At 39.8% G+C, this 24,444-nt stretch overlaps 2 protein-coding genes across 5 annotated transcripts in view; both read right to left on the bottom strand.

The window, feature by feature from the left end:
* The window catches only part of USP49 (ubiquitin specific peptidase 49), a 71,730-nt gene that overhangs the window by 24,879 nt on the left and 22,407 nt on the right, over window positions 1–24,444 (bottom strand). For 3 of the 4 annotated variants that reach the window (XM_079934695.1, XM_079934693.1, XM_079934694.1), the window contains exon 2: window positions 13,277–13,350. The gene's annotated coding sequence lies outside the window, so the exon portion shown is untranslated. Of the gene's footprint in view, window positions 1–4,855; window positions 4,988–13,276; window positions 13,351–24,444 lie in introns of those variants that run through there. The other variant, XM_079934692.1, reaches the window with a different exon arrangement.
* The window catches only part of MED20 (mediator complex subunit 20), a 42,937-nt gene continuing 31,786 nt past the window's right edge, over window positions 13,294–24,444 (bottom strand). Inside the window, exon 5 of the mRNA XM_079934696.1 lies at window positions 13,294–13,350. The gene's annotated coding sequence lies outside the window, so the exon portion shown is untranslated. The remainder of the gene's footprint in view (window positions 13,351–24,444) is intronic.

Raw genomic sequence — 24,444 nt, 5'->3', positions numbered from 1 at the left:
TGGTTAACATCATACTCAATGATGAAAACTGAAAGCTTTTCCTCTAAGATCAGGAACAAGGCAAGGATGCCTGCTCTCACCACTTCCGTTTAACATAGTATTAAAAGTCCTAGCCAGAGCAAGTAGGCAAGAAAAAAATCAAAAGGCATCTAAACCAGAAAAGAAGAAGTAAAATGACCTCTGTTCATAGATGACATGATCTTATATGTAGAAAACTCTAAAGGTTACAAACACACACACACACACATACACACACAGAACTAATAAATTCAGCAAAGTTGTAGTACACAAAAGCAACATACAAAAGTCAGTGTGTTCCTATACACTAACAATGAAATCTGAAAAGGAAATTAAGAAAACAATTCCATTTACAATGGAATAAAAAAGAATAAATACTTGGGAATAAACCTTACCAAGGAGGTAAAAGACCTGTATACTGAAAATTACAAAACATTGCTGAAAGAAATTACAGAAAACACAAATACCTGAAAAGACATCTCATGTTCATGGATTGGAAAACTTAACGTTGTTAAGATGTCCATACTACCCAAAATGATCTACAGGTTCAGTGAAATCCCTATCAAAATTCCAACGGCATTTTTTGCAGAAATAGGAAAATACACCCTAAAATTCATATGGAATCTCAAGGGACTCCAAAGAGCGAAAACAATTTTGAAAAAAAACACAGAAGAACACACTCATACTTTCCGATTTCAAAACCTACCACAAAGCTATAGTACAAAACAGTATGGTACTGGCATAAAGACAAATAGACAAATGGAATAGAACAGACAGTCCTGAAATAAACTCTTATGTATATGGTCAAATGAACTTTAGCAAGGGTGCCAAGACCACTCAGTGAAGAACTGTCTCTTCAACAAATGGTGTTAGGAAAACTGATATCCACATGTAAAGGAATGAAGCTGGACCCTTAACTTACACCATATACAAAAGTTAACCCAAAATGGATTAAAGACCTGACCATAAGACCTAAAACTATATAATTCCTAGAAGAAAACATAGGGGAAAATCTTCATGACATTGGACTTTGCAATGATTTCTTGGATATTATACCAAAAACACAGGCAACAAAAGCAAAAATAGAGAGGTAGACTACATCAAACTTAAAAACTTTTGTGCATCAAAGGACACAATCAACAGAGTGAAAGGCAACCTACAGAGTGGGAAAAAATATTTTCAAATGTATCTCATAAGGGGTTAATATCCAGAATATATAAAGAACTTCTACAACTCAACAACAAAAAAATCAAATAACCCAATTAAAAAATGGGCAAAGGACCTGAACAGACATTTCTCCAAAGATGATATATAAAATGGCTAACATGCATTGAAAAGATGCTCAACATCACTAATCGTCAGAGAAATGCTCATCAATGGATGAATAAACAAACTGGTATACACACACACACACACACACACACAATGGAATATTATTCAGCCTTAAAAAGGAAGGAATTCTGACACATGCTATAACATGGATGAACCTTAAGGACATTATGCTAAATGAAATATGCCAGTCACAAAAAAAGACAAATACTATTATGATTCCATTTACATGAGGTATCTAAAATAGTCAAATTCCTACAAACATAAAGTATAATGGTGGTTACCAGTAACTGGGGAGAGGAGAAAAAGGGTATAGAGTTTTAGATTTACAAGATGAAAAAGTTCTGGAGATCCGTTTCACAACAATGTCAATATACTCAACACTACTGAATTGTACACTTAAAAATGGTTAAAATGGTATTTTTTTTACCACATTTTTACCAAAACTGGTTAAGATGTTAATTTTACATGTCTTTTCCTTTTTTTCTTTTTTTTAAAGAAAAAGCATTAAAACATTTGTTCAGCACAAATGAGACCTGTGATCTCAGCATTTTCAATCTCACATGGAAGATGAGAAATAAACACAGAGAACCTGAGTAGGTAATGGCCTCTTATTAGGCTGCCAAAGCAAACACACTAAAAGCTTTACTAAGAAGCAAGGTAAACTACAGTTCAACTAGTATTTTCCTGAATGTGCTTCCAACTGATATGACTGATGCAATCACTTGGGAGTTCATTCTACCCCAAGGTAATTCCTCCTAACCCAAACAGGATCTAAACCCACCAGTCCAGATGAAGGCATTCCCCAACTACTCTTCAGACCCATAATTCCACTGGCCAGGGTAAGATTCCTATCTGTTTTGTTCTTGGGAAACACTGTTCTTTGTTAAGATATTGTATCTCTCCATGTTCTTGGTGTTAAGTGCCCTTTCTCTTACGGCGATGATAACAGATAGTAGTTTGGGTTGGCATACATGTGTGCATGCAAGTGTGTATTTTGTTTGTTTGTTTTTGTTTTTTTCTTGCGGTATGCGGGCCTCTCACTGCGGTGGCCTCTCCCGTTACGGAGCACAGGCTCCGGACGCGCAGGCTCAGCGGCCATGGCTCACGGGCCCAGCTGCTCCGCGGCATGTGGGATCTTCCCGGACCGGGGCACGAACCCGTGTCCCCTGCATCGGCAGGCGGACTCTCAACCACTGCGCCACCAGGGAAGTCCTGCAAGTGTGTATTTTATAGATCTATGAAATTAAAAAAAAAAAATCTGGGAACCACTGTTTTAGATAAAGTCCTCTTGGACCAAAGCTTTGGAGAGCCTTTTAACCGTATGAATCTATGATTCTAAAGGTCACAGTCCTCAGGACTTCCTTGGTGGCACAGTGGATAAGACTCCATGCTCCCAATGCAGGGGACCCGGGTTTGATCCCTCGTCAGGGAACCAGATCCCACATGCATGCTGCAACTAAGAGTTTGCATGTTGCAACTAAGAAGCCCATGTGCCGCAACTAAGAAGCCGATGTGCCACAACTAAGGAGCCCACGAGCTGCAAATAAGGAGTCTGCCTGCTGCAACTAAGACCTGGCTCAACCAAATAAATAGATAAATATTTTTAAAAAATAAAAATAAACGTCACAGTCCTCTAGAGAAGGGTTTCTCATGGTAATTGCCAACATTGGTGTTGGCTCTTGGCTACAGTTTTCTTTTGCATAGCATTATTTCCTTATTAAAAGTACTTTTATTATTTTATTTTCTGCTTCTTATAACTCTGTAAAATAGTTATGGTACATATTTTTAATGTGTCATTTACAAATAAACTGAGAGGCAGTATAGCATAGTGTGATTAAAAGTTCAAGCCAAGCTGCTGGGTTTGGACTTCTAGCTCTGTCCTTATTAGTTATATATGGTCTTGGAAAAACAATCTCTCTGGGCCTCAGTTTCCTTATCTGTAATATGGGGACAATAATAGTTTTTACCTCATAGCGTTGTTGTGAAAATTAAATGAGTTAACGTATGTAAAACGCTTAGAGCAATGCCCGGCACAAGTCAGAGCTCAAGAAATGATAGTCATTATGTAAAGTGATCCTGTGACTTGCTCCACATCACACACTGACACTGCCAACAAAGTTAGGATTATGACGAGGATTATGCTCTCTGCTGAGATCCTTCAACCTGACCCACACAAACTCTTCTTCCCATTGGTCCAATATTATAAAGGTAATGTACAGGTATTTTGGGGCAAATTATTGCTCTGGGCTCTTCTCAGTCACCTTACATTAGGTTCCTGGGCCCAATTCAACATGTGTGCGTATGGAGGCTTCCCCACACCAACAGGCAATTCCTGGACGCCATCAGGGTGCCTCAGAATTCAACTCAATTCTGACACTACCCAGAGATAGAATCAGATTCCACAGGCTCAGTCCTACAAAAGCACCTCCGCTTCAGACACCAGTCGCAAGCCCAGTTTGTTACCTGTGCTTCTGACCAACTGGCTATAAACTAGAGGTTCCCATGACTCCCCCTTTGGGTTCAATTAATTTGCTAGAATGGCTCACAGAACTTAGGAAAACCTGTTTACTAACTAGATTACCAATTTATCACAAAGAATATGAATCAACAACCAGACAAAGAGATACATAGGGTGAGCTCCCGAACAAAGGGACCTCTGTTCCCATGGAGATGGGGGCCCAGCACAGTGGCATATGGAAGCATTCTGGTTCCCCAACGTGGAAGCTCTCTGAACCTCATCCTTTTGGGTTTTTATGGAGGCTTCATTACATAGGCACAGTTGATTAAATCATTGACCACTAGGGGTTGATTCAACCTCCAGCCCTATTCCCAACCCCAGAGGTCAGGGGGCAAAACTGAAAGTTCCCACCCTCTAATCACATGGTTGGCTTCATTGGCAACCAGCTCCCATCCTTAGGTGCTTTCCAAAAGTCACCTCATTAACATAACCAAGGACACCTTTATCATTCAGTACTTAGGAAAGTCCATGGGTTTTGGAGGCTGTGAGCCAGGAACTGTGGACAAAGGCCAAATATATATGAGAAATATACTTTGGTCATCTGAATGATCCAATATTATTTCTTATAAAACACAATATGGCATACCTCTACAAGCAGAATCCGACTGTTGAGTCCCTCACAATCTGACCCTGCCATTTCAATGCTGCAGGTTTGTTTACAATCGAAAACTGCCTTCTTTCAGACATTTTTCAGATGGAAAACGTTTGCACAACTCGAAACTTGACGCACTTAACGCTTTAAGAACTTGTAATATTAATAAGCTCTACCACTTTCAGTAGCCTCTCTCTCAAGCATGCTTTCTGAAATGCTCAGCTTTGCATTCCCAAGTAGCTGCTGTGTGATGAGCTAAACAGAGATAACCCAAGCAGAATAGGAAAAAGAAACACTTTGAAGACACACTAAAGCAAGACTTAAAATAATACAGCACCACTGGGGACTCAGAGAAATCACAGCAGCAGATAAACCTAGGGAGCATTGATGAGCACCTGGAGTACTTCTTTCTGAAGAGAGGATGGCAGGTGCACACAGTGCCAAACTCAGCACATGGAGGCTGCAGCTGCAAATCACAGGCCAGCGTGCACAGCTGGTGGGGACCTGCTGGCTAGATGGTAATTATTGGTCAGTCATCTTCAGCTACAAAGGCTAAGGTGTAGCTCATTACATCTGTATTCTTCAACCGGTTATTTATCTCGGTGCTAAGGTGACAGTTAGCCTAGAGGCATGTTTACCCATCTGCCTAAAAAATAAAAATAGAAAGAATCATACACAAAGGGCTTAATAAAATTTGTATTGAGTCCTATGATAGATTGTCTCTTCCCAATCATCTTTGTACCTTACCATAGAAAAGTCCCTTAAAATCTGAGAGCAAAGTTAGATAAGTTTTTATGAAGTCTGAAAGTAGGGGCTGGTCTTTTTGTTTGTTTGCTTTTACCCTGAGCAGCCACTCTTCCTCGATAGGGCCATGTGCTTCGGGAGAAGCACTAGGTCCAGCGGTGGGTCCTGTGAGGTCTCAGCCAGTTTGTGCACGGCACCCCCTGGCAGTGGTCACAAGCCCAGCAGTGGTCATGTGGCCTAGGCTTGCCAATCAAATTGAAGGGAAGGGATAATCCATGTGTAGGGGAGAGGTATTATCTTAGTGTTGGCATCTATTGGTTACCTTTTCCCCATTAGTTGAGTTTTCCTGTAGGTTGAATCATTTTGTACTGTATCCTGCACATTTTTAATATTACGAGATTATGAGTCTTGCTTAAATCCTAAGGAAAATGTTAATATTTGTTTTGGCCAGGAATCAACCTGGTTGGATTCAAATCACAAGTCCCAACCAACCCTTCTGTGAGGTATGGTTTAAGTATCAGTTCCACAGTCAAGCCTTTGCAGAGGTATTACGATCTGTCTGGCATGAGCGCTACCCAGTGGCCAGTCTAGGCCCCGGACAGAGATTTATCTCATAGTCGATTCTAATAGTTTTTGGTATGCTGTTCAGGATCAGATCCATGCATGTGCTGTTGAGGAGTGGACCCAGGAGTTCACAAATAATTCTACGGGGTTGCTTTCCTGAGCTCCTCCTTCTCCACGGTCTCCCAGGTACTTTTCAGTTCCTTGGAGCTTCCCTTTCTGTCTTCTAGCCAGAAAGCTGAGGCTTTTGTTATCCCATTCTATCACATATTTTGAGGGCTAGGCAACAGGAAGACAAAGAGAAAGAAAAAAGCTGAGGGATCCTTTTTAGGACTATAGCTTCTCCAACTGGAGAGGAATGTTCCTCTCCCTTAAGAGTTTTAGGCATCTGTGGCTCTCTGCTGTTGTCACTGCCAGCACCAACATCACAAGATTGCCTGGCAGCTGGGGCCTGAGAGAAGGGAGGGAAATTTTTTAAAGGAGGAAGTTTCTATCCCTCTTTCTCTGAGTGTTAGAAGAGTGTTCTCCTCTCCCACTCAAGTCAAAACTGGAGGGTTTCTCCTGGAGCTCTCTCTGTCCATGCCTGGTGCCCACATCCAGGTGTGGGCTACACTCCGTCCAGGCCAGGGGACACTAATGGTGGTACTTCAAATCCTGGTCTTCTCTAATCCACCTACTACTATTGACTTTTCAGAGTCCTCAAATTGCTGTTCCACGAGTTCTAACCAGGTTTTTAGCTGCATTCAGTGGGAGACACTGGGCCAAGTGTGCTTACTCTGTCTTATGCAGAAATGGAGCTCTCCAGAGGTAAATATTTTTGAACGTAGTAGTCATATATGATTATAATTGTGTCTTATAGAAGAATAGAAAATCCATAACTCCATAGATATTTTTTAGGGTGAGATTCAAGTAGGCTTTTAGGTTAAAAAAAAAAGTAATCTGGTTCATAGAAAAATATTAAGTAACTCTACAGGTGTTACTGGAATGTGGTAAAAATCATGCAGTGGTATACAAATGTCAGAAGTTTGAGAAATACTTATCTACAGGATAGAAGCCACTTTATTTTTAGAACTACTTCTATATAGTTCTATTTTTATAATAGCATTATTATTTTTAATTATAAATAAATATAAACTACATGTGCTTATATTATTTGTTTTATTAACTGACCTTATAGTTTTGTCCTTCCGGCTATTATAGTCTACAGAATCCTGGGAAAGAACAAAGAAGGTCATTCAGGGACCTGTAAACAAAGCCTTCCTAGGGAAGATGGGTCTGAGGGATTCCCAAAGGACAGAAGGTAGAAGGGAGTGTTACACACAGATTAGGCAGTAAATGAAGAAGGCATGGATTCAGAAGTTACCTTCTTCTTTTAGAAGTTTGCTGAGGGAGCAGGTGTTGCTCCTAGCCTGGGTTTGGGCCCCAGGCCTCTTAGCCTGGATATTTGTACCTGAGCCCACCTGGCCAATGCTGTGGCCACCAGGATGTCTGGGCAATTCATGGGCATCAGAGAGGGCCATGGTGACAGATGACAGCAAGGAGCCATGCAATCTACCCCAACTCTTTCACAGCTTGACTGTACATTAATTCAACCTCCCTAACAAAGTCTTCCAAAATATGAATGGACTCTCCTGATACCACATTCTCCTTCACTAATGTTTCACTTGACAAGGTCCTGCTAAGTGTTATCAGAAAATCTACCCAGTTTCACTATTACTATGACATCTGAGGCTGAAGAAAGTGATGAAACTGTCTAGACTATCCTCAAGTTTACATACAGTGAAAAGTACCCAGATGAGGCATCCCTCTAGGAAATATTCTCCCAGAAAAATCTAGAAGATAATGATGTCTCAGACATTAAAAAGAATTATTAGCATTACAGGCAGAAGAAAACCTTGGTATAGTGATGATCTCTACTTTAGTGACAGCTGTGCAAGAAAAATCAAATGAAATGGCAGATCAAATAAAAACTATAAGAGAAGAAGAAAAGAAACAAAAAGAAAAACAAGCAGAAGCAGCTGAAAAGCAATTATTTCATGGCACTCCTGTTACAATTGAGAATTCCTTAAGCTGGAAGGCCAAGTTTGATGTAGAACTCTTGGAAATTAAAAATGTTAAAATAATCTTTAGGGACAATTTTTGGCCATTCACATTTTGCATGTCAGTTTCTTTTCCCATTAATATTCTAATGGTATTCCCAATCGTCTGCGTTTGGAAATGGCTGAAGTTGTGAGTGATACAAGAGACACCCAGCCGCTGAGCAGGAGTCTGATGGCCACATTTGTTAACCTTCCAGCCATTATTAAATGACTCAATCTAATGAGCCAAGTAATCTCTTTCTGTATAAAAGTCTATTAAACAAATTATAGGGTCTTGGGTGCAACTCACCAGCCAATGAAAATCTCATGCATATATGAACACTTTTCTTCAAATAATAAAAAACAATTAGAATAAATTTAACATCAGTTGGTATTGAATTGTTTTAAAAGTTAAAATTTTTGACAAAAGTGGCACTAACTTTGAAAACAAAATAAGATTAAAACAACCACAACAAGGGTAACTGGATAGGCCCACCTTTATTGCTATATTGGGGTTCCAGGTAAGATTTGAAAAATCCCAGACCATTTGGTGCCCTTAAAAAAAAAAAAAAATCACAAAACGTCAAGCAGTTCCCACTCTATCCTCAGCACTTAGCCATTGAGAGACAGCAGTCAGTGTTCAAGCTCCACAGCAGCTACGCTACCATGAACTCTGAGACTCCCCTGAAGAGGGAGCTGTGACTATGGCAAAAGACTCAAAGGCTGGGATGGAAGCTCTGTGAGGGTAGAGGTTTTTTTGCTTTCATTTTGTTCACTGACTTATTTCCAGCCCTAGCCCCTAGAACAGGATTGGAACATCATAGATGCTCAATTAATATTGAAAAATAAAAGGCTGTCCTGAAAGGTCCTTTTGGTCCTCCCAAAGTTGGGAGCAACCGATACAAAGAACATTCTGAATTTGGTATATATCAGTGGGGTCACTGATTGGCAAGGTTGGACAGTCTTCCTCCTTAAAATCAAACCCTCCTTTCACCTTTAAATGCGTATTTCCATAGCTCCTTATAATCTGGAACATACCCTCTAGCACAATTAAGAAAAAGGAACAGAATATTCACTTTTCTAGACTGGGAGACACAGCCGCAACCAATCAGGATGTCACTAGAACCTACAAGGAGGCGCTGTGTGGCAGGCACAGTCCGCCCAGTCACTAGAGAGAGCACCGTGACTTTCTGGCCCACGCTGGGGTCATTGTAATGTTCTAATGTAGAGATAAACCTCAGTAATTCTCATTGTAAATCTAATGAGAAGAGTGGCCTCATTCTACATTTTTACAAATCTTTTTAGTGTCTGGAATAAGGAAGAGAGTCTGAATTCAGTTGATTGTACATCATGAAGTCTTTGGAAAACTCCACCGCATACTCATACACAAGTATGTTTTAATATTGTTATGAAAATAGCTTTGACTCCCAAAAGGGTCTCAGGGGCTCCTGGGCCACAATTTAAGACATTGTTGTAAAAGACTTTGCCTTCCAATGTGGGTTCCATCCCTGGTCGGGGAGCTAAGTTCCCACATGCCTCGCGGCCAACTCATGGTCAAAAAACCAAAACATAAAACAGAAGCAGTACTGTAATAAATTCAAAAAAGACTTTAAAAATGTTTCACATCAAAAAAAAAGATATGTACACTAAGAGTACACTAATGTTCATAACTCTGATGAACATTCAGAAGGGATTCTCAAACAAGGAAAGAGAGTTCAAGAAGATGGAGAGAGGAAAACATAACTACCTGTAGCCACACTTTACAGTAAAGCCAAAACATTTTATCAGCATACTCGCTGTTACTTTAAATGATGCTTACTCTTTGTACTTTACCATATTTCAACAGGAAATGAACTGTTATTTGAAGAAAAGAAAAGCCAGTATTTCTCTCTGACAAGACAAACCCCAGAACAAAAACCATGCAGTATAACTCCTTCCAGTTGCTATATAAATGTCGATTGTTAATTTACATTTACTTTTTAGACCATCACTTGTGACATTCTAATTATAAGACCTGTAAGTCACCTTTCTCCTGCCTTTTCTTCTCTTCAACAACTTCCTGCTGACTGTCATTCAAACCAATCAGTTCCAACCTGCTGCACAGTTCAGTCTTCTGTCTGCATGTTTCTACCAATAGAAATTAAATGGTAATCTACAAATCAACTCAGTTCTAAAGATGTACTGTTCCTTAGCTAGAGTCAGGTGATTTCTATCTACTACAAACAATTCATAAAGATGTAAAACAGTTGTATTCATTTAAGTACGGTGAAGAAAAAAATAATTATTTATGAATCTCACATCATTATTTTTCCCAAATTTAAGAAGACACACGATTTCAAATTTTCCTTTCCACAAGCAAGCAGAAACAGTATTATGGTGACTTTTTCAGGCAATATTTGGCTTTATTATCTTATTATTTAAATCCACACCCACCTTAGCAAACCTAAGTTTACTACTAGGCCAGCATCCCACTGATCAACAGCACATGCTCTGGAGCAGAGGACCTGGGTTTGAATCCTGAAGCTGCACTTGCAACGTGACTGAGCAAGTTACTTAATCTGTGCCTCGCTTTTCTCAGCTTTTAAAATGAAGATAATAACAGCATCTGCCTCATAAGTGGATGACAGGATTAAATGAGATAATGAATAAATGAGTAAAGCACTTAAAACTCTGCCTAACACATAATAAATAGTCAATGTTAACTTCTGTTTTTGTATATTTGTCTTCTAAAATAGTCACAGCAGGGACTTCCCTGGTGGTCCAGTGGTTATGAACCCACCTTCCAATGCAGGGGACGCAGGTTTGATCCCTGGTCAGAGTACTAAGATCCTACATGCCGCGGGGCAACTAAGCCCGTGTGCTGCAACTACAGAGCCCACGCGCTCTGGAGCCAGTGCACCACAACTAGAGAGAAGCCCGTGCACTGCAACAAAGAGCCCGTATGCCACAACGAAAGATCCCGGATGTTGCAACTAAGACCTGACGCAACCAAAAACGAATAAATGAATTTTTTTTTAAAAAAGAAAGAAAAAAAGTCACAGCAGACAGAATAGTCCATAATAAAGAGCCCCAGAACAATACAGGAGGAAAATATTAAAAAGAGATGGCTGTTTTAGCGTCCTTCCTTTTTTTGAAAAATAAATAAATTGGGGCTTCCCTGGTGGTGCAGTGGTTGAGAGTCTGCCTGCCGATGCAGGGGACACGGGTTTGTGCTCCGGTCCGGGAGGATCCCACATGCCGCAGAGCGACTGGGCCCGTGAGCCATGGCCGCTGAGCCTGCACGTCCGGAGCCTGTGCTCCGCAATGGGAGAGGCCACAACAGTGAGGGGCCCGCATACCGCAAAAAAAATAAAATAAAATATTTATTTATTTATTTATGTCTGTCTGTGTTGGGTAGTTACTGTGCACAGGCTTTCTCTAGTTGCAGTGAGCGGGGGCTACTCTTCATTGCGGTGCGTGGGCTTCTCATTGTGGTGGCTTCTCTTGTTGTGAAGCATGGGTTCTAGGTGCACGGGCTTCAGTAGTTGTGGCACGCAGGTTCAGTAGTTGTGGCTCTCGGGCTTAGTTGTTCCGTGGCATGTGGGATCCTCCTGGACCAGGGCTCGAAACCACGTCCCCTGCATTGGCAGGCGGATTCTTAACCACTGAGCCACCAGGGAAGTCCCCTTCCTTCTTAAAATAGGTAGTTGTCTGTATTACCTAAGAAAGTGCTGACAAGTCATAGAAAAGATAGCAAAGACATTTTCAAAACTATTATGATTCTATGAAGGAAGAAAAAAAGAAACTCAAGAAGACTTGTCCTTCAAAATAAAGGAATCTTTACAGAAAATGTGACATCACTATCTAGAAACAAGAGAATTGTGCATCCTTTTTGACATAGATATACTTTTATGGGTAAGATGAAACTATCATAGTCCGAAAACAGCTGTTTATTCATACATACCTGTAAGCATCATTTACACCGTAAGATATGTAGTAAGAGTCGAAGGTGTATAACACTATTCTCACACATAGTCTAGCAGCATACTCTGAGAGAAATGAAGCTCAAAGCCAAAAAGAAAACATTCATGAAAAAATTTAAAAATCCTTGCCATCAGGGTTGACCTTATTCAAAATGGTTTAACTCTTGCAGTGTATCAGAAAAAAATTTCATCTGTGGAAGGTTGGTACGTAAAAATGCTAACTGGGATACATAAGAAAATTATAGCTAACATTTACTGAACACTCACTATGCTCTGGGCATTATTCCAAGATTTTATATAGATTAATTAATCTTCAACATCACTATGACATAGGCATTTTATTGTCCCCACTTATACCCAAGGAATTGAGGCACAGAGAAATTAACCTGCCCAAACGTCAAGTTAATAATGGCTAGTCAGGGACTTCCCTGGTGGCACAGTGGTTAAGAATCCGCCTGCCAATGCAGGGGACACAGGTTCGATCCCTGGTCTGGGAAGATTCCACATGCCGCGGAGCAACTAAGTCTTTGCGCCACAACTACTGAGCCTGCGCTCTAGAGCCCACGAGCCACAACTACTGAGCCCACGTGCCACAATTACTGAAGCCTGCTCGCCTAGAGCCCGTGCTCTGCAACAAGAGAAGCCACCGCAATGAGAAGCCCGTGCACTGCAACGAAGAGTAGCTCCCACTCGCTGCAACTAGAGAAAGCCCACGCGCGCAGCAACGAAGACCCAACGCGGCCAAAAATAAATACATATATTAAAAAAAGAAAAAAATAATGCCTAGTCAAAAACAGTCTGGCTCCTAAGCCCAAGTTTTTAACCAGCAGGCAAAGAAGAAGACATAACATACACTTATATTATCTGGGAGGGGGGGCTAAGTTTCAGATAGGCTTTGGTTATCTATAATGTTTGAATTATTGACAATAAGCATGTATGGACTTATGTAATTTAAAATTTTTATATCTCGTAAATTTAGTTACACCTTTTATTGGATTTTCTGTGGAATTCTATTTGATTATCACCTGACACACAATCTGCACTTGGTTAAATGAACAGGATCCCCAGGGTGAGCCTAACATCACAGCAGCTGGCAATATCTGGAGAGCGAGAAGGGGTTGCTAACACTCTTGAGAGGTCATGACAGACATAATCTCTATCCAACCACCGGTAAGCTTCAAGACCGACCCTAGACTTGTTTCAGTATAGGTGCTGGTCTCCAGGTCCCATCTTTTTCTTCAAATATAGCTGTGTCCCCTCTTAGCTTAAGTAATTCATAGCCCTCAGAAATTCACAAGGGTAAGAAAGGTGGTGAAAGCTCAGAATGGCAATAAAACAAAGATAGTGACTGATCACTGATCACTCACTCTAATAGTATACCAACCTTGGCCACCTATTACAGACTGGTCATACATAATACTATCGTGAATAGTTTTTATGAATAACTTTTTATTATAGTTTTATTTCTTACTCATTAAACAAGTTTTTTCCATCTTCTTCCATATTATTCCACAGTCATTGGTTAGGTTTCCTCTTCTCTATTACCTACAGTGGAAAAAAAATCTGTAAGGTCGGGCTGATATATAGTAAGAGAAAAGCAATTTCATGAATTTTACTTATAAATTCTAAAACAGGATCAGTGTAATACAATGCCATTTAGTGAAATCCCCACAAGTCCTCAAAATTGAGGTAAAAGAGTAAAAAAAAAATAGCTGTGATCTTTTTTTCAGCTAAGAGCAACCAGACAGTCATTTATGAAGAGGCTGATGGAAGTACGAAAGGTTTACTTCCTGAGAAATGCACTTCTGCATTTGTTTTAGGTTTTAAAGATTATACACTGTCTTTGCATATAACTTGAAACTGTCAGAAAAACCAAAACAAATTCATGGCAACAAAAATAATTGTGTTTCAAAAGCCAAAATTCTTTTTGTATAAATGAAATATGTTAATAATGAAAGATGCCAGGAGGTGACATCTTTGTGTTAGACGGGTTCATGACTTTTAGGTAAGCAGCATGCATTCTATACGCAAGGACACTGCATTAGTCAAAGTTATCTAGAATGTAGAATTTGGACAAATTACATGTATAATCAATTTTTAGGTTTCTGACACTTTATTGAGGAGGCAGGACTCAATAAGCTTGAGATTAATACACCGTCTGCCACCATGTAACAAGATGAAAAACTCTCTATTTTGCTATCCTAATAACTAACACAAGAATTCCTCTTAGAAGAAGCCTTCTTTGTGAAAATATGTTCCCTCATAGGGTCCCCCACCACTCATGTTCCCTTGGGGTGGACGGTTCCCTGCAGAATGCCTGTCAAGATCCCAGAATGACTGTCAAGAAAGGGAAATTGCTTTACACTAGACAAGGGGAAGAACTTATTTTATTTCTGAAAGAGAGAAGGATGATGAGGAGAGGGAAAGGAAGAGGAGAAAAGAATAGTTAGTACAGTGGAGCAAAGCTGGGGTTACGTGGGGGTGAAGTTCTCCAGTCAAGGGAAGTCTGGAACATTTTCAGAACAGGGGTGCCTTAATAGAAGTTGTATTAATGCAATATAGGGCTTACCCACCTCTATTTTGCCTCCTTTCTTCAGTTAGGTGTACTAAAAACACAAATGCCCTCTATGAATAGGGCCTTTCTGAGAATCAGAGAAGGAGCCAAGTATCACATCTGAGGGCACCATGGTGCACATCAGAGGCACAAAGCAAGAAAAATAGGTGCCTAGGAGGCAGAAGCAATTGCAAGATGATAAAACCCAGGAAATGCACAAATATTTTCAGGAAGAGAAGAGCATATAACTTCCACATTCTAGGTTGGGGGTTTGAGGCAACCTCATCCAGGAAGCTAAGCTGACATTGTATGGATGGGTGTTTTACATCCATAAAATTTCCCTCTTTACCTTTTTTTTGGGGGGGGGAGGGGGCGCGCCATGTGGCTTGTGGGATCTTAGTTCCCAACCAGGGATTGAACCCGCACCCTCGGCAGTGAAAGCACAGAGTCCTAACCACTGGACCGCCAGGGAATACCCCTCTTTCCTAACCAAACAGCCTTACTTTCAATATGAGAACACCAAACCATTAAAATTAACTTAATTACTTTTAAATCCAAGTTATTTGAATTAATTCTGGATGTTCTCCAAAAGCTGACCAAATAATCAGTTCTATACTGAGCACCTAGGATACATTAACTACACAGAAGTTAGGCTTAAAAGCCCTATGAAATAGCTATTAATTTGAAGAGTAATGACTTCAATAATTATGATGGTGATCTTGAAAACTGGGAAATTATAATAGGTCAGCTTAATTCTGCAAACTTAATAAGACTACACACATTCAAATATTTTCCATCTAGGTCCCACTTATATTATTTATACTACTGTAATATACTTTTGAATGGGGGGGATGGAAATTCAGATATATAAAACAAATCACTGCAGCAGGAACTAAAAATGTGGATGACATCCCTTTAAACCATCATTAGAAATAAAGTCCCTAACAAGCACATTCCAAGTGTACCTATCATGAGTGAAACTTGCTGAACTCTCAGGCTTTGTGGCATGTGCAATGCAAGAGTATAGGATGTAGAGTAACAGAGACCAGTTATCATCACGGTGGCCATACCAGACCTTTTGCAAGTAATTTAACTTCTCTGAGCCTGTTTTCTCATCTACTTCAGAGCACTGGTGTAAGGATTAAATGAAAATGCAGGTAAAATGCTAGCATGCTGCCTGGCACGTAGCTGATGACTAAAAAATGTTTAGTTTCCTTCCTGTATCTTTCTACCTTTAGTTTAGAGCAATTTTCAGGGATTGAGGAGAAAATCCATTCCTGAAAACTTTACTCAACTTACTTTTATTCTGCCAAATAACAATGATGATGGCTGCTGATAACACTTATATAGCCTTTAATGTGAGCCAGACACTCATCTAAGCACTCTAACATATATTAACTCATTCAATTCTCACAATAACTGTGAGTAGGTATTATCTTTATTCCCATTTCACAGACACCGAAACGGAGGTACAAATAAGTTTGACAGCTAATAAGTGGCAGAGCTAGGATTCAAACCCAGGTTTCTGCTCTTAAGAAATACTAGCATCGGGACTTCCCTGGTGGCACAGTGGTTAAGAATCTGCCTGCCAATGCAAGGGACACGGGTTCGAGCCCTGGCCCGAGAAGATCCCACATGCCGCGGAGCAACTAAGCCGGTGCGCTGCAACTACTGAGCCCACGTGCCACAACTACTGAAGCCTGCACGCTCTAGGGCCCGCCTGCTGCAACTACTGAACCCACATGCCTAGAGCCTGTGGTCCACAACGAGAAGCCACCACAATGAGAAGCCTGAGCATTGCAACGAAGAGTAGCCCCCGCTCGCTGCAACTAGAGAAAGCCTGCGTGCAGCAACAAAGACCCATCTCAGCCCCTCCCCCCCAAAAAGGAAAATCTAGCATCAGCGACTAACATCAAGGGGACGGCAGCAATGCCCTTTAAGAGATCTCTAATATTAATGTAGTCAGGTAGGGAATGTTCAGATGACTTACCAAGTAGAAAAGATCCATATTTTACGTAATTAAGGTTATCTAAAATATATATATTTTATATATAGTTAAAATACAGATTTATATTATATATCTCAAAATATTTTAATATATTACATATTTCATAGTTTTAAAAGTTTAGAAAGTTGAACAAGAGAATATTAATAAATTTAAATCAGATAAAAATTTAACCAAGGGACATCCCTGGTGGTCCAGTGGTTAAGGCTCTGCACTTCTCTGCAGGGGGCACAGGTTCGATCCCTGGTCAGGGAACTAAGATCCCGCATGCCGCATGGCAAAAAAAAAAGAAATTAACCGAGACTGTAGCTCAGCAAGGTCAGCCATGTGGTACGTTCCAAAATATAAACATTTATTATCCTTTGTCGTATCTTGTCTGTAACTGCCTTCCCCATAAGCTCCTGGAGGACAGCAGTAGCATCTTATCTAACTAACTGTGAACAACAGTGATGTCTAAAAAAGTGCCTAGTGCTCACTAGGTGCTCAATATTGATGAAAGAATGAAAAGACTGGATATTAAACAAAGAAAAAGTTTTCAAGTCCATCTGTTATTTCCATTTACATTCTAAGGCACTAACACTCTAGGCTTATTTCCCACCACCCATTCACTCCTTAATTTTCCTACCAGCAAGTCCTTGCTGGATTTAAGTGTTTCCCTTGACCCAGTCACATCTTTGCTCATATTCCAATTTATGAGCTCATGTAACAAAATGTCTTATGACAAAAGGTCTCAAGTATACAATTAACCAGAAGACTCATGCATGAATGCATGCATGCAACATATTGTTATGGCACTTTACGGTTTTCAAAGTGCTTCCCCACATATCTCTCAGATGCCTCAAGACAACCCTGAGAGTAGACAAAGCAGGTGTGATAATCCAGGAAGCTACAGCTAATGCTGATTGTTTTGGAGTGAAAACATATTCTCATTGTCTCTGCCAAACAGCCAGTGGCTCAGAACCTGAGTTAGATGCTTTCTCGGTAATTGGGCAGAAAGTCTATGAAATGACATATTTTTAAGTCATAATGTCATAAATAATTTTTTAAATCAAAAACGATCAGTCATATCTAATTAAAGGAAAAACAGGCCAAAAGGCTTGGAAAATACAAAGGCAGAGGAAACTCACACAACTAAATAAGGCAAAAGTTTACATGCATCCACAACTAAATAAAGAGACCTCATATCGAATTTTAAGAAGAACACAATTAAATCTCTCTTGGCCACGAAGTTAGGAAGCTCAGCATAGACTGGTGGGAAGAGAGAGAGTGAGATTAGGTAGCAGGAAGTCTGGGTCTCAGTCCACACTCTGCCACTGAAGAGCTATGTGATCTCCAGTCCCACTCAAATTTAAAATTCTAAAATTGTGTACATATCACCAGGGTAAGTAATAATGCAAAAAGAAACATAAAACATTGTGCAGTATGGACAGCCCGAACAAGGGCTTAAGATCTGCTGACTTTACTGTTCTGAGATTCTAAGTTATTAGTTTGCCATGGGTTTTACCCATTAATGGCTCTGAATAATGTTTTAAGTTCAAATTCAGGACCTCTGAACAGAAACTGCAAAACAGACAGATTTACGATTTTCTGTGAAACACAAAGGGTGCTAGGACTGCATTTATACACTTTGACCTTGGTTCAGAATAATCTAGGTGGTAAATTCTAAGTTCACTTGCCAAATGAATCTTATAAGCTATTTATTAAAATGCTTTTTCAAAAAAAATGCTTTTTCAGCATTAGACAGAAATGTGGTCCATGGGTTTATTTTATTTTTTAAATATTTATTTATTTGGTTGCGCTGGGTCTTAACTGTGGCAGACAGGCTCCTTAGTTGCTGCTCACCAGCTCCTTAGTTGCAGCATGTAGGCTCCTTAGTTGCGGCTCCAGGGCTCCTTAGTTGCAGCTCACCGGCTCCTTAGTTGCAGCAGGTGGGCTCCTTAGTTGCTGCTCGCCAGCTCCCTAGTTGCAGCTCACCAGCTCCCTAGTTGCAGCAAATGAGCTCCTTAGTTGTGGCTCACCAACTCCTTAGTTGTAGCAGGCAGGCTCCTTAGTTGCAACTCGCTGGCTCCTTAGCTGTGGCATGTGAACTCTTAATTGCGACATGCATGTGGGATTTAGTTCCCTGATCAGGGATCAAACCCGGGCCCCCTGCATTGGGAGCGCAGAGTCTTATCTACTGTGCCACCAGGTAAGTCTCGGTCCATGGGCTTATGAAGCTGTGTTTTACAAGTGTAAAAGTTCCCTATGTGATCCTCCCTCATGTCCCACCCCAGGTTAAACACTGTCCTGATTATTATCAAGAAAGTTAGAAATTTGCTTCTCTTTATTATGTTTCAAATAACATTCTGGTCTTAATTAACTACTTAATACGGAATAAAGAAAATACAACCTTAGCCAGATTGGGAATTCCTCCTCACCAAAAAATAAAATGACCTAAAAGCAATAGCATAATATGCTTACATTCTCACTTATCCACGATAAATATATACAAACAAAAGCAAGACCGAATCCCATTTAGTTTGTAGAGCAGCAGTGTCAGCCACAAAAATGACCTTCCATATAGCATGTGCTGGAGTTGCTATTTCATCACTGTGCTTAAATATAATCCTGTTTTTTATAATCTCCACATACGATTAATATTACTAATTGGTAGAGTTCAGTCTGCCAGCATTCATTCAAGCCATTTTTAAAGCATTAATTTGGTCATTACCAAGCACATTTTATAAATACCATACAACAATTTTATCAGCACAGAGCAGCAAATTATAATGGGAAGAGAACATTTACAAACATTTATAATACTTTTAGTAGATACCATGCTGTGTGAGCGGTTTTCATATATATTTGCTCAGTTAATTCTCACAATGAGGTAGACATCAGCAGCATTTTACAGATGAAGAATGGATACTCAAATGGTGATTAGATGACTAGTCCAGTATCATACAGCAAGAAAACAGCAGTGCCTAGGCCCAAGATAATCACTTTAAGTTGCCAGTAACTCCACATCAGCGGCAAACAACATGAGGTTTATTTAAGTAAAGTTTTGTGCCATGGTAAAACTTAGTTGGCAGACAGCAATATTCTAAGGCACTTTATATGCCTTGTTCAGGAGCTACTGAGCTGTAAATCTGTACTCCTTCTACAGAAACAGTATCTAATTTTAAAATTGAAACATAAAGATTTGTCACTACAGCTAGCTGTTTTTAGAGAAAACACTGTAAAGGAAACATTAATTCACTAAATAGAGTCAGTAACTGTCGTATAAAGAAGCTATCTCTTGGTGACCATATCTAAACAAGCGCCAAAAATTACTTGTGTCTTACAAACATAAAAGTATATTTTAAAAGAATTTTGAAATATTATATTAGAAAATGCTTCCTATAATCAAAGCTCTTCTTTTAAAAATTTAACTCTAAGTGAAATATCACTATTCATTACACTACAGATGTAAGTGATATTATTGGTTTTCCCTGAAAATTCCCATAAAAAAGAACATTTATAAAATAAACATTTTAGGAGTGCTCTGAAATGGACAATACTAAACATATAATAAGATTTAGATAACTTGATGGACTGTATATCTGTGTCAAGCAATGAGAAGATATTTGGTCAAGATCTAACGCCTGCAGAGCTTTCCAACTCTGTATTGTTCTACCTTGTGATCTGGTTAGAGTATTCAAAGATACAAAATAGATGCAGATATTAAAAATATAAAATTGCATCAAATAATAAGACAACACCCTAATTAGGTGTAGTTAAGAGAGCAGGTTTAGGACTCAGATTGGCTGGATTAGAATCCCAGTGGGACCAAATTCCTAGCTCCATGACTCGGTTTCCTCACCTATCTCATACAATTATTAGGGAGTTACAATGTGTACAGAGTTCAGAAAACTCAGTGGCGTGAGGTAGGTGATCAATAAATGTTACCTATTATTTTTCTAGTATTACGTTGTGTAAAACATAAAATATACGGGCTTCCCTGGTGGTACAGTGGTTAAGAATCCGCCTGCCAATGCAGGGGACATGGGTTCGAGCCCTGGTCTGGGAAGAACCCACATGCGGCGCAGCAACTAAGCCTGTGTGCCACAACTACTGAGCCTGCGCTCTAGAGCCCGTGAGCCACAAATACTGAGCCCACGAGCCTAGAGCCTGTGTTCTGCAACAAGAGAAACCACCGCAATGAGAAGCCCACTCGCGGCAACTAGAGAAAGCCCGTGTGCAGCAATGAAGACCCAATGCAGCCAAAAAAATAAATAAATTAAAAAAAATATATATATATATATACACACATGTAAAAAGACTAAAGATCTTTCATTACTGGGCTATTTTTCAAGTTTAGAAATTTAAAACATAATAAAGAGAAGCAAATTCCTAACTTTCTTGATAATAGTCAGGACAGTGGTTAACCTGCGGTGGGACATGAGGGAGGATGATGTAGGGAACTTTTCCCCTTGTAGGATGTTACTCCAGCTTTTGTTTTACTAGTCTTTAAAATGTACATATGTTTTAAAATGTATTTCACGTATGTCATATTTCACAATTTTAAAAAATTGGAAAAGTAAAAGTTAATACATTTCTAAAGAATAATAATGAGAAAGCATTATTTAACCTTAGGAGAGGATGAGAGGAAAAAAACAACAACAACAAGAAAACAATGCTTTATCATTCTAAGTGTTCCAGGTACTTCAGATTATGTATGCAACAGTTTAGCTCAGTCAAGGAAAGATTTCCATTGGATTCCACTCAATCCTAAGAGACATTTTTCTCTGTGGGTCAGTTGTTTTAAAGGGTGTCATTGATTCACTAGGAGCACCTCTTTATAATCATGAAATCTGGAGAGTGTAAGGAAGCTCAGAGGGCTTCTATTCCAACATGTTCACTTTCCAGTTAAGGAAACATTAGACTCCTTAGCTTCCAAACAGGCTTTCCCCACTCTGCTCCCAGCTGTTATTACTAGTCACCAACGTGACACAAAGCAAGGGGCAAAGCCCATTCTTTCAATCGTCTCCTAATAGTGACTGGAGAAAAGGTGAGTTTTCCCAATCATCAGCACCTGTCAGTGTCCTAATGTGTACCCCAAAGATGCTGGGACCTACAGAGGAACCCAATGCCTCAAAGAAGGCACTCCATAAATATGTGTAGAAGTGAATTTATTCAAAAGTATAAAGCAGGGTTTCTGCCCCCAAGAATTTTACATATAAATAAAAATCACCAAAGAATCCTAGTCAACATACAACGAATTCGGTAGTGTTCTGGGGCAAACGGTGCAAAGTACAAAATATAGGAGGGAAAGAGAAATAAGACAAAAGATTTATGTCATGGGGTAAAATGCAGGAAGGGGTCCTGGAAGAGGAGAATTGAGAATTGAGTTTTGAAAAATTGATAGAGAAAGCATTCTAGGATTTCTCCAAAGAAACTTGACATTTTTACAAGAGTTTCCTTTTTCCACATTATTTAAACATTTTAACAGGGATATTAATTTGTTCTAAATAATTTTATCTGCTATAATTACATTCAGGAAAGAGTTTCTGCCCTCCCTGACAAAGAACTTTTGGAGGCCACTGAAAAGTGAATAGTAGGAAGAAAAAAGAAACCTTTTAAATGCTCAATATAAATTCTTCAAAACAGAAACATCTTTAAAAGGGTAAGACACAACTTTTCTTGAGTTTTAAAGTTCACCCCAATAAAACCAGACCCCAATCTTTAACAGGAAGAAGAACATTAAAAAAAAAAAAAATTCCATGACTGCAACCTAAAGCCCACACTAAACTAACAGGACATTTGGGTGACATAAGCCATGATAAAGGGCTCCTATTTCCAGCTACTTTGATGAGAGAAGACAGAACCACATTGGCAAGGAAAAGAACACTGGGGAAGAGACTCAGTTCTAGTTCAGGACAGATAAGTGACCATAGGTAAGCCACCTCTGCTCTCTGGGTCTCAGTTTCCACATCTGAAAAAGGAATATTTAAGTTACTTAATGACCTTAATTTCTATTACACTATCTGCAAACTTCCCGAAGTCATTTAGATGTCATTCTCTCATAGCAAGCTATAGGCTAGGCATTAATCCAAAGGGGTAGCAAAGACCAAATGAATTTATATCTTGTACAATTCTGTTACTGTAGCAAAATTTTTCAACTGCTATAAACCATCTACCTATTAAGTAGTGTTGAAACAGGGCATCAAAGAAATAAATTTGGATCTTCAATGAAAATTGATGCATTGAATACCTTCATTTACCTCTGCTCTCTCCCTAATCCACTAAAATGGCATTAAAAACATGAAATTCATAAGGACAAAGACTAGGAAAGGAAACAACTACAACAAAGTTTTTGGAAGCTGAAAAGCAGATTGATTAGCTATTTGATTTAGCACAGTAAAGAAAGCAAAAACTAAGAGCATGTTAAGGGGAAGCTCAGAGCAAACTGAATTGTGCTGGGAAACACCAGAAAAGCTCAGAATGATCTGAAAGTGGGAACAGCAGGCAGGGCTGAATAAAGGAGCACAGGGTGAAAGTTCTACTCCAAGGTTCCCACCCTGACTCCAAGCAGCCACTGGTCAGAGGAAGGGAATTTACTCTCTGGAAACTAAAGAGACTCTGGACTTGGGCACAACTAGGGGCAGGCTGACCAGTCTAAAAAGATGGGGATTCAAGGAAGGCTGAGATCCTGAAAGGTAGATATCCCCAGCTCCTTCCCCACTCAGCTCCCCAGATGCTGAAGGCAGGTGTGTAAGCCAATGGTTGGAGCATTCTCTCTGGGGAAAACCTGGCTAAGAGAAAAGAAAAACACCTACAAATACTGACTGGTGGAGGTGACATCCCCCCCCGCCCCCCCACACACCAAAGTGGGTTCCTGGCTAATCAACTTATAATGAAGACCACCATTTAACTTTTAGAAGCCCCCACTCAGGCAAATTCAGCTTTCAGTTTTTCAGTAGCTCATTCTGGAAAACGAGTAAGATGGCCAAGGCCATACATTTAAGGAAATTCCCTAAAAGAAAGACCGAAACAAGTGATCAAGTAAAGGTACTTTAAGGAAAACAGAGATGATACTGGAGGCTGCAGAAAACTTTTAAAAATTGTAACTAATATAAACAGAGAAGAGTTATACCATCCATGAAACAAAAATAGAAAACAATAAAAAGCAGCATTCAGAGAAAAACCTCTTGAAAATTAAAAATGATAGAGAAAATATAAAATTAGAAGAGTCTGAAGATGAAGTTCAAAACACATCCCAGAAAGTAGAACAGAGACCAAAAACATGAGAAATAGAAAAGATGGTAAAATTAAAGGACTCATTAGTCCACAAGTTTCAAACACAAATAAGTGTTCCAGAGAGAAAGAATAGGAAAACGGGGGGCAAGGGGGAGGTTGGTTATAATTTAAGAATTCAAGGGACTTGCCTGGTAGTCAAGTGGTAAAGAATTCACCTTGCAATGCAGGGGACACGGGTTCGAGCCCTGGTCAGGGCAACTAAGCCTGCGTGCCACAACTACTGAGCCGGCGCGCCTCAACAAGAGAGCCCGCGTGCCGCAAACTACAGAGCCCATGTGCCCTGGAGCCCGTGTGCCACAACTAGAGAGAGAAAACCCGCATGCCACAACTAGAGAGAAGCCCACGCGCTGCAACGAAGAGCCCATGCCACAAGGAAAAGATCCCGCATGCTGCAACTAAGACCCGACGCAGCCAAAAGAAAAAGAAAAAGAAAAAAGAATTTAAGGAAATCTCCCAGAACTGAAAAAAAATCTGTTTCCAAACTGAAAAGCCTCTCAGTGTGCCCGGCACAACAGATAAAACAAGTGAGGCAGATTATCACAAAATTTTAGAACATCAGGGACAAAGATCAGATCCTAAAACCAACCAAGGAGGGGGAAAAAAAACAAGAATCAGAACACCACCAGCCTTCTCATAGCAATAATAGAAGCTAGAAATCAATACAGCAATGCCTCTTAAACTCAGAGAAAATATTCTCCAATCTAGAATTCTAGAGCCAGGTAAACTATAAATCAAGTATGAGAGAAAATGAAGACATTTTCATACATGCAGATTTACATCCCATGCACCCTTTTCTTAGAAA

The sequence above is a fragment of the Stenella coeruleoalba genome (assembly GCF_951394435.1).
Source record: "Stenella coeruleoalba genome assembly, chromosome: 10".
Taxonomy (NCBI): domain Eukaryota; kingdom Metazoa; phylum Chordata; class Mammalia; order Artiodactyla; family Delphinidae; genus Stenella; species Stenella coeruleoalba.
The sequence above is the reverse complement of the archived record's forward strand: the minus strand, read 5'-3'. Positions and strand labels throughout refer to the sequence as shown.